The sequence below is a fragment of the Euprymna scolopes genome, chromosome 46, assembly GCF_053919585.1.
Source record: "Euprymna scolopes isolate OS-2025 chromosome 46, ASM5391958v1, whole genome shotgun sequence".
NCBI lineage: Eukaryota > Metazoa > Mollusca > Cephalopoda > Sepiida > Sepiolidae > Euprymna > Euprymna scolopes.
In genome coordinates this window covers 115738991-115748619 of record NC_136527.1, presented here as the reverse complement: position 1 = coordinate 115748619, position 9629 = coordinate 115738991, and the positions used below count along the sequence as shown (strand labels likewise).

The following is a 9629-nucleotide window of genomic DNA, read 5'->3' as shown; positions in this document are numbered from 1 at the left end:
TTTCACGTCGGTTTCTATTTAACCCATAGTTGGGACCCTAACAGGTACTACCACTCCGGATCAGAGTGGACCTGGGAGCAATGGTAACTAAAGGGTGGCTCCACACTCCCCAAAGCCCACAAGCTGGGGCCTCACCACTGGATATAGTTTAAGGTCATATCCAGGACCCCCATTGAGGGACTTTTACCCTCTGCAGGGGGGCAGTCGACAGGGCCAGAACTGTTCTAGGTGCGTAACTATAAGAATTGCATAGTCATAGTGGATGGTGTATAACTTATTTTCAACTGTTTGTTCTGGTAAACATGTTCATAGGTTTTGCTGCTTCATTCGGTATTCGTCCAGTGAATTTGTTGGAATTGCTGAGACCACTCATATTCTTAAAAGCTTTGATCATCAAGGCTTAATCTTGGACAGCTATTATAATCTTCTCCTGGTCATAGTGAAGCGATCCTCTTTTCAGCCAATCTTGATGAACACTTTCCAAACGACAGCCAGGCTAAAGAAGCTGGCGTAAAGCAGATGTTCACTCTGTTGTGAACTTTAGCTCCAACTTTTATTAAAAGAAAAATCTGTTTTTTTTTATGCATTCAGGGTTAATCAAAATGGTCATTTTGATAAATTTAAAGACATGCATTGGATTAAAGTGTTCTTATTTGGTTTTTATTCAAGAATATGCGCAGATATCTCTGTGAATTTCATTTAGGAGGATATGTGCAGATATCTCTGCAAATATCCCTCTAAATTGACGCAACTCTTAACCTTATCAGTAAATAAAATGTTATTTCGATTGTTTAATCAAAAATTTATATAAACGTTTAATATTTAAAAATCAGACGCTGACGACGAACCTTTAAGTGATTGTCAATTAAAAACTGTCATATTTCTACATTTTTAAAAAATTTTTTATCGATTGTAAAACTTTTCGGTAAGTTTTAAAGTTTCTATATTCGTTTAAACTTAAATGATTCTCTTTGTGTGAAGTTGATATTTTCACTTGTTTTGTTAGCATTGAAATTTTTCATTGCTTCATTTTGCCACATAGACTTAGGGTTAGTGTTCTTTTTAGAGGAAGAGCGCAACATAGACTTAGGGTTAGTGTTCTTTTTAGAGGAATGGTGCCACATAGACTTAGGGTTAGTGTTCTTTTTAGAAGAAGCGTGCAACGTGGACTTAGGGTTAGTGTTCTTTTTAGAGGAAGTCTGCCACTAAGACTTAGGGTTAGTGTTCTTTTTAGAGGAAGGGTGCAACATATATTTAGGGTTAGTGTTCTTTTTAGAGGAAAGGCACTACATAGACTTAGGGTTAGTGTTCTTTTTAGAAGAAGCGTGCAACGTGGACTTAGGGTTAGTGTTCTTTTTAGAGGAAAGGCGCCACATAGACTTAGGGTTAGTGTTCTTTTTCGAAGAAGTGTGCAACGTGGACTTAGGGTTAGTGTTATTTTTAGAGGAAAGGCGCCACATAGACTTAGGGTTAGTGTTCTTTTTAGAGGAATGGTGCCACATAGACTTAGGGTTAGTGTTCTTTTAAGAAGAAGCGTGCAACGTGGACTTAGGGTTCGTGTTCTTTTTAGAGGAAGTCTGCCACAAAGACTTAGGGTTAGTGTTCTTTTTAGAGGAAGGGTGCAACATATATTTAGGGTTAGTGTTCTTTTTAGAGGAAAGGCGCCACATAGACTTAGGGTTAGTGTTCTTTTTCGAAGAAGGGCGACGAATAGACTTAGAGTTAGTGCTCTTTTAAGAGGAAGTGTGCAACCTAGACTTAAAGTAATATGTTCGTTTTAGAAGAAGGGCGCCACATAGACTTAGGGTTAGTGTTCTTTTTAGAGGTAAGTAGCCACAGAGACTTAGGGTTCGTGCTCGTTTTAGAGGTAAGGAGCCACAGAGACTTAGAGTTAAGGTTCTTTTAAGAGGAAGGACGCCACATACTTAGGGTCTGCGTTCCTTTTGGGAGGAAGGCTTTGCCACATAATTCAGGGATAATCGTTAGCAACTTTTTTAAGGTGGATATTTGCCATTCCATCTAAGTTTTTTTTAATTATCTGCCCTAAAAAGTTAGAATGGAGCAAAGCTGTTAAAGCGTACACCACCTACAAAAAATGCACAGGAAATAATTTTGGTTATTTACAAATATAGAGTAGCCTGTTATTGATGAATCATTTTATGTTGAATTTATATGAAAATCTGATCCCCAACTCTAAATTCTAAATTGATTGTGATTTCATTAGCTCATAAATTGAAAACTAATGACTTCGCCCACCTCACCATAAAAAAAAAAAAAATCGTACAGAATTTCAGAATAAAAATAATTATTTGCTTTTAAAATCTAAAATACTCTGATACTGAGGGATTATTTTATGTTAAATTTAGATGCAAACCTGATCCCCAACTCTAAATTCTAAATTAATTGTGCTTTAATTACCTCATTAGATCAAAACTAATGACTTCACCCCCCCAAAAAAAAAACAAAATCCGACAAAATTTCAGAGTAAACATAATTATTTCATTAAAAATCTAAAATACTCTCATATTGAGGGATCATTTTATGTTAAATTTATATGCAAACCTGATCCCCAAGTCTAAATTCTAAATTAATTGTTATTCAGTCCATAAAATAAAAACTTATGTCTTTACCCCACCCCATCCTAACAAAAAAGAAAATCTCACAGAATTTAGGGTTGAAAAAACTGTTTGTTTCAAAATTTAAAATTTCTGACATTGAGGGATAATTTTATGTTAAATTTATTCGCAAACCTTATCCCCAATTCTAAATTCAAATTAATTGTGCTTTAATTACGCCATAAAATCAAAACCAATCACTTATCCCCCCCAAAAAAAAACAAATCGCAAAGAATTTCAGAGTAAAATAGTCATTTGCTTTTAAAATCTAAAATATTCTGATATTGGTGGATAATTTTACATTAAATTTATATATAAACCTGATCCCCAACTCTAAATTCTAAATTAATTGTGTTTTAATTACCCATGAAATCAAAACTAATTGTTTTACCCCCCCCCCCGCACTCTCAAAAAACAAAATCGCACAGAATTTTAGATTAAAAATGATAATTTGCTTTTCAAATCTAAAATATTCTGATATTGAGGGATTTATATGTAAACCTGATCCCCAACTCTAAATTCTAAATTAATTGTGCTTATATTGTCCCATAAAACAAAAACTAATGACTTTACCCCTCACCCTCCAAAAAACAAAACCGCACAGAATTTCAGAGGAAAAAGAATTTTTTGCTTAAAAATCTAAAATATTCTGATATTGTGGAATAATTTTATGTTAAATTTATATGCAAACCTGAACCCCAACTCTAAATTAATTGTGCTTTAATTATCCCTTCCCCCAAAAAAATCAAAACTAATGACTTACCCTCCCTCTCGACCCTCCAAAAATCAATATCGCACAGAATTGTAGAGTAAAAATAATAATTTGATTTAAAATCTGAAATACTCTGATATTGAGGGATCATTTTATGTTAAATTTAGATGCAAACCTAATCCCCAGCCCTAAATTCTAAATTAATTGTGCTTTAATTACCCCATAAAATCAAACTTAATGACTTCACTCTTCAATCAAAAAAAAAAATCGCAGAGTATTTCAGACTAAAAATAATTATTTGCTTTTAAAATCTAAAAATACTCTAATACTGAGGGGTCATTTTTATGTTAAATTTATACGCAAACCTGATCCCCATCTCTAAATTCTAAATTAATTGTGCCTTAATTACTCCATAAAATCAAACTAATGACTTCCTTCTCCAATCAATTATTTACTTTTAAAATCTAAAATACTCTGATACTGAGGGGTCATTTGACGTTACACGACGCTGATCTCGCACTCTAAATTCTAAACAAAAATATTTTATTTAATTATTTGTAAATTTAAATTTTGTAAATCAATTTTGCCAATTTTCTGTATAATAACATATTTTTCAACAAGTAAAAATCGTTTTGGTGCAAGAAAATAAAAAGCAGTGGCCGCCAGCGATTAAATCATTGCATTACGTTTCCATTTTTAAAATTAAAAAAAAAAGGAATTTAGATAAATATAACAACAGTAAAATTCATGCAGTGTTTATCGATAGATCCGAACAAGTAAAATGGCGGCGAACTATCTGTTAAATACGTGAAGATTGGAAAAATGAGTTAAAACTAAAAAATTATACATTTGTTTGCAGTTAATCTTAAATAATGTATGATTTTCGAACCGATTAAACGCTTTAAAGTGAGTAGAACCACTAAAACGTTTTCCATGTTACATGTTTTAAATTTTAGACCACTTTTATGAACGTCTGTGGATTGTAATACAAACCGAACGCTGCTTATTTAGAAAGCCATTCTTAATATGGGGGGAGAGAGCCGTTTTTTTAATGACCCCCCCCAAAAAAAGATTTCGTAAATATTAAAAATACTAAAAATAAATAAAATTAAAATTAAAAAATAAAATTAAAAATAAAATAAAAATTAAATTTAAAAATAAAATAAATTAAAAATATATAAAAATAAATAAATAATCCTCCCTCTCCTCTCTCTCTCTCTCTCTCTCTCTTTCTCTCTGGCTCTTTTTTCCTGACTCTCTCTTTCTTTCTCTTCTTTTTCTCTGCGTCTCGTCTTCTCTCTCTCTCTCTCTCTCTCTCTCTCTCTCTCTCTCTACCTCTATTCCTTTTTCGTCTATCAAAAAAAAAATCATCCAATCAAATTCATCTTTCTTTCCTTTTTCTTGTGATCGCCATTAAAAACAAAAAATCCACGAACATCTAAAATGCATCAATTAAATGTGAGTAAAATATTTCCAAATATTACATTTTTTAAGTAAAAAAATTCATTGAAATATTTAGATCGATGACAAATGCTAAAGATACTCTCATATTGAGGGATCATTTTGGTAAACATAGCAGTAGTAACATTCATGTGGATTCCAACGATGCTTATTTAGAAAGCCATTCTTACTATGGGGAAGGGAGCCGGGGTTTTTTTTTTAAACTATTCTGTATTTACATCTAACAATTCAATGACCAAAAAAAAAAAAAAGATTTCGTAAATATAAAAAATACTGAAAATGAAAAATAAATAAAATAACAATAAAATAAAAAATTAAATAAAAAAATTAAAAACTAAAATTTAAAAAATAAAAATAAATTAAATAAAATAAACATTTAAAAAAATTTGTTAAATTAAATATAAATGAAATAAAAATAAAATTAAAATAAAAAAATGCAAAAATAAAATAAAAAATTAAAATAAAAAATTAAATAATAAAATTAAAAACTAAAATTTAAAAAATAAAAAATAAATTAAATAAATTTAAAAAAATTTTAAATTAAATATAAATGAAATAAAAATAAAATTAAAATTAAAAAATGCAAAAATAAAATAAAAATTTAAATTTTAAAAAATTAAAAATAAATGAAATAAAAATAAAAATAACAATTGAAAAATTAAAAAATTAAATTAAAAAAATGAAAAATAAATAAATAATTCTGCTTCTCCTTCTTTCTTTCTTTCTCTCTCACTTTCTCTCTCGCTGGCTCTTTTTCCTCACTCTCTTTTTTTCTCCTCTTTTTCTCTGCCTCTCGTCCTCTCTCTCTCTCTCTCTCTCTCTCTCTCTCTCTCTACCTCTATTCCTTTTTCGTCTATCAAAAAAAAAAATCATCCAATCAAATTGCTTGAAATTATCACGTGTCTCATCTTTCTTTCCTTTTTCTTGTGATCGCCATTAAAAACAAAAAATCCACGAACATCTAAAATGCATCTATTAAATGTGAGTAAAATATTTCCAAATATTACATTTTTTAAGTAAAAAAATTGAAATATTTAGATCGATGACAAATGCTAAAGATACTCTCATATTGAGGGATCATTTGACATTACACGACACTGATCTCCCACTCTAAATTCTAAACAATTTGTTATTTTTTTAATAGTTCGAAATTTTCACTCTTAACCCAACAACCAAAAAAAAAAAAATAGAATCTAACGTTTTTAACGGAGGAGGAAGTACTTAAGGGGTATTTATATCTAATCATAAACCAAATGTTATTATGTTGAAAATTTAGTAAAACCGCAGTTTAGTGGCCTGTACATAATGCGATTAACAAATTAGATACAAACGATAAATCTTGATTTTTTTTAATTAAAATTTGTTAAATAAGCAAATAAAATTAATTCAAATTAAAATCTTGTTAGTATTACGCCGGCAATATTAAAAATAGTCCATATGAAGTAATTAATAATCGCAAACGGAAGTTAAAAATTAAATACCGATTATTTAAGTATTTATACGTGCGTAATACTAAATGGATTTTAACTTGAAATGCTTCTTCATTTACTAATATTTAGCAAAACAAGTAAAGATTTATCGATTGTACACAACATTTGCATTATGGCCGGCTTTTAAACTGAGGGTTTAATAAAATCGGTTTTCTTCAAGACTGGCTTCCCGTTGTTTACAGACAATTTACACACAAACGCACATGCGCGCACACACACAAACACACACAAACACACACACGCGTGCGTACGCACACACACACATATTTGCACATATACATAAAAACACACATAAACACACACACATACACACACAGAAACACACATACGCATACACATAAACACACACAGAAACAAACACACACACATACACACACACAGAGAAACCCACATACACATATACATAAACACACACACATACACACACGCACATACACACACACAGAAACACACACATACACACACATAGGCATATAAAAAACATCTGTTCATAATATATTTTTTGTATTTTTCAGTGTTTCATTGTTCATCAGGTCAAAATTGTCTAAAATCAAAAAATGGCAAATTTCTCCCGATCTCGACTTCAAGAAGACATGTTGGATTTCAAGAACAGTTTGGAAAAATGTAATAAAAAGATTGAAAAATACTGCGATAATTTAGAGCCGAAATATGAAAACGAATCCAATGAATTGTGGAGGAAATTTGATTATTTTCATGAACAGGAAAGACGGGATGTAATTGATTTGGACAAGGAAATGCTAAGAAAAATGGATGATGAGAGGAAAAGATCGATGGGAATTTTAGAAGAAAATAATGAAATTTTGCGACAAATTGAAGATTGGATGAAAAGTTTGGAACGTTTTTCGGATGATCATGATGATTATCAATTGAGAAAATTGAAAAAACTGAATTCAAAAGTGTTGGAAGCACACGAAATTTGGGTTCGACCGGTTAAAGAATGCGAAATAAGTTTTGAATTGCCTGATTATTGGAAAGAAGTCATGAAACCGTTTGAACAACGAGATAAAGGATCTGTTTTTTGTGAATGGAAAATTTCGCCAGTTGAGAAAATTGTGAAAACTTTGCGGATCGATTTGCCAGAAGCAAAAAATGATCGAATTATAAGTTCGATTTTCGTCGACGAAAAAGAAGAAAATATTTTTCTTTGCGATCGAATCAATAAATCGCTGATTGAAATACGAAAAAATGGTGAAATAAAAACTGAATTCCAATTTTTTTCTGTCACAAACGACGAATCCTTCGAACCTTTTGACTTTTGTTTTCTTTCGAAAGAAAACATTTTTGTCGTTTGTGGTTTTTCATTTGGAAACAAAAATTTATTGTTTTTAAAAAGAAAAAAAATTTTTCCATTTTTTGAATTGAAAAATTTTTTTGAAACGGAAACAAATTTTGTTTCTTTGTTTGAAAAAAACGAACAAATTTTTGTTTTGGATTCAAAAAAACAAATGAATTTATTTTCAAAAAAATGTGAAAAATTAAAAGTTTTTAAGATTGAAACAAATTTTGATTCAAATTATTTATCCCGCATTCGTTTTGATTTTTTTAATGAAAAAATTTGGGTTTCAAATTTTTTTCAAGACGAATTAATTTGTTTTGATTTAAATTTTAAAAAAATTAATTCGATGAAAAAAGAAATAAATTTTTTAGATTTTAATTTCAACAAATTAGGAAAAATGTTTTTTTGTGATTTGAATGAAATTTTTTGTTTTCCGAAACAAAATTTGTTTCAATTTGAAGAAAAACAAAAATATTTTCCTTCCATTTTTGTTTTTAAAAACAAAATATTTGTTTCCGTCGAAAAAAATGGAAAATTTGAAATCGAAATTTTTAAAAATTTTTATTGAAAAATAAAAAAAAATTAAAACTAATTTTTTATTTTTTGTTTTTTCTTTTCTCGTTATTATTTTTTATTTTTTTTTATTTTTGTGATTATCTTTACGATTAGTGTTTCCAATTCACTTCCGGTTGTTTCTTCGTTTTTAGTCGAAATTTTTTGTTTGTTTATAAAATTGTTAGGTGAAAGTATAGAATTGTTAAATCCCCCCCATATTGTTTGTTTGTTTGTTTTTTTATTTGTTGTGTTTTTATGGTTTTTTATTTATTGTTGCCCCTCCCCAACAAAAACAAGGTGGCTATAAAGTGGGTGCTCATTTTACGTTAAATTTTTAATAAAAAAAATATTTAAAAATTGTTTTTTATTTGGGTTATCTTTACGATTCGTGTTTCAACTTTATTTCCGGTTGTTTCCTTCGTTCTCAATGGATTTTTTTGTTTGTGTATTAAATTGTTAGGTGAAAGTATAGAATTGTTATTTGTTTGTCTAATATTTTTCATTTGATGTGTGTTTTTATAGTTTATTATTAATGTGTGTTTATTTAGTTTGCGTGTGTGTGTATATATATATATATGTGTGTGTGTGTGTGTGTGTGTGTGTGTGTGTGTGTGTGTGTGTGTGTGTGTGTTCGTTTATTATTTATTATGTGTGTGTGTAAGATTTGAAATATTTTGGAGCAAAGACACACAAAAAAATTCGTACTAGTGCACTTATAGCTCCGTGCTTAAATAATAACGTTATTTAAAAAGCCATTCTTAACATGGGGAGGGACGATGATTTGTTTATTATTTATTGTGTCTGTGTGAAAAATGTTGAAATATTTTGGAGAAAAGAAACTAAAAACAATTCGGGGTTTGTATTACTGTAACTTTTTAACATGGTAAGTTCAGGAAAAGGTGTTATAAATAAAAAACTAGAAAAAATACTATTAAAAACCCGCCGAATATATGTCAGCCTACGTCACGGTAACATATATTGAGCTAGTTTTAAACAGTATTTTATACAGTTTTTTATTTATAACACCTATTCCCAAACTTAACGTGTTAAAGAGAGAGTCGGGCGCCATTTTGAATGTTCCAATACATCGGTAAACACTGTATGCTTTTTGAGCTGAACAAACATGTTACATTGAATAAAAACACTAAAAACATATCCATTTACGTAGAAAAGTAACTTATTTTGCCTTTGATAACATTTATTTGTTATATATTTGTTTTTCGTTTTTTGACAATTTTTTCGAATCTATGTGTACAGTAATACAAGCACTTATTGCTTAATAATTAATTAAACTTGGAAATACTATTAAAAAATAGCGCCAAAAAGTCAATAATTCTGAAATTTATCGTCAGACACGTAAATAAACAGGTTTTATTATTCTGTGTGTGAAATAAAAATATCCAAAAATTACGAAAACTCATCAAGTGCAGAGTTCTTTATTGTTCAAAGTAATTTGTATGTTTGTTAAAAACTACTTCAAAAATGGTGTTTGATTTATA

At 29.4% G+C, this 9629-nt stretch overlaps 1 long non-coding RNA gene across 1 annotated transcript in view; it reads left to right on the top strand.

The window, feature by feature from the left end:
• LOC145270739 (uncharacterized) overlaps window positions 1-9285 on the top strand; it is a 10315-nt gene extending 1030 nt beyond the window's left edge. Inside the window, exon 2 of the long non-coding RNA XR_013865540.1 lies at window positions 6794-9285. This is a non-coding gene — a long non-coding RNA (uncharacterized LOC145270739). The remainder of the gene's footprint in view (window positions 1-6793) is intronic.
• The last annotated feature ends 344 nt before the right edge of the window (window positions 9286-9629 follow it).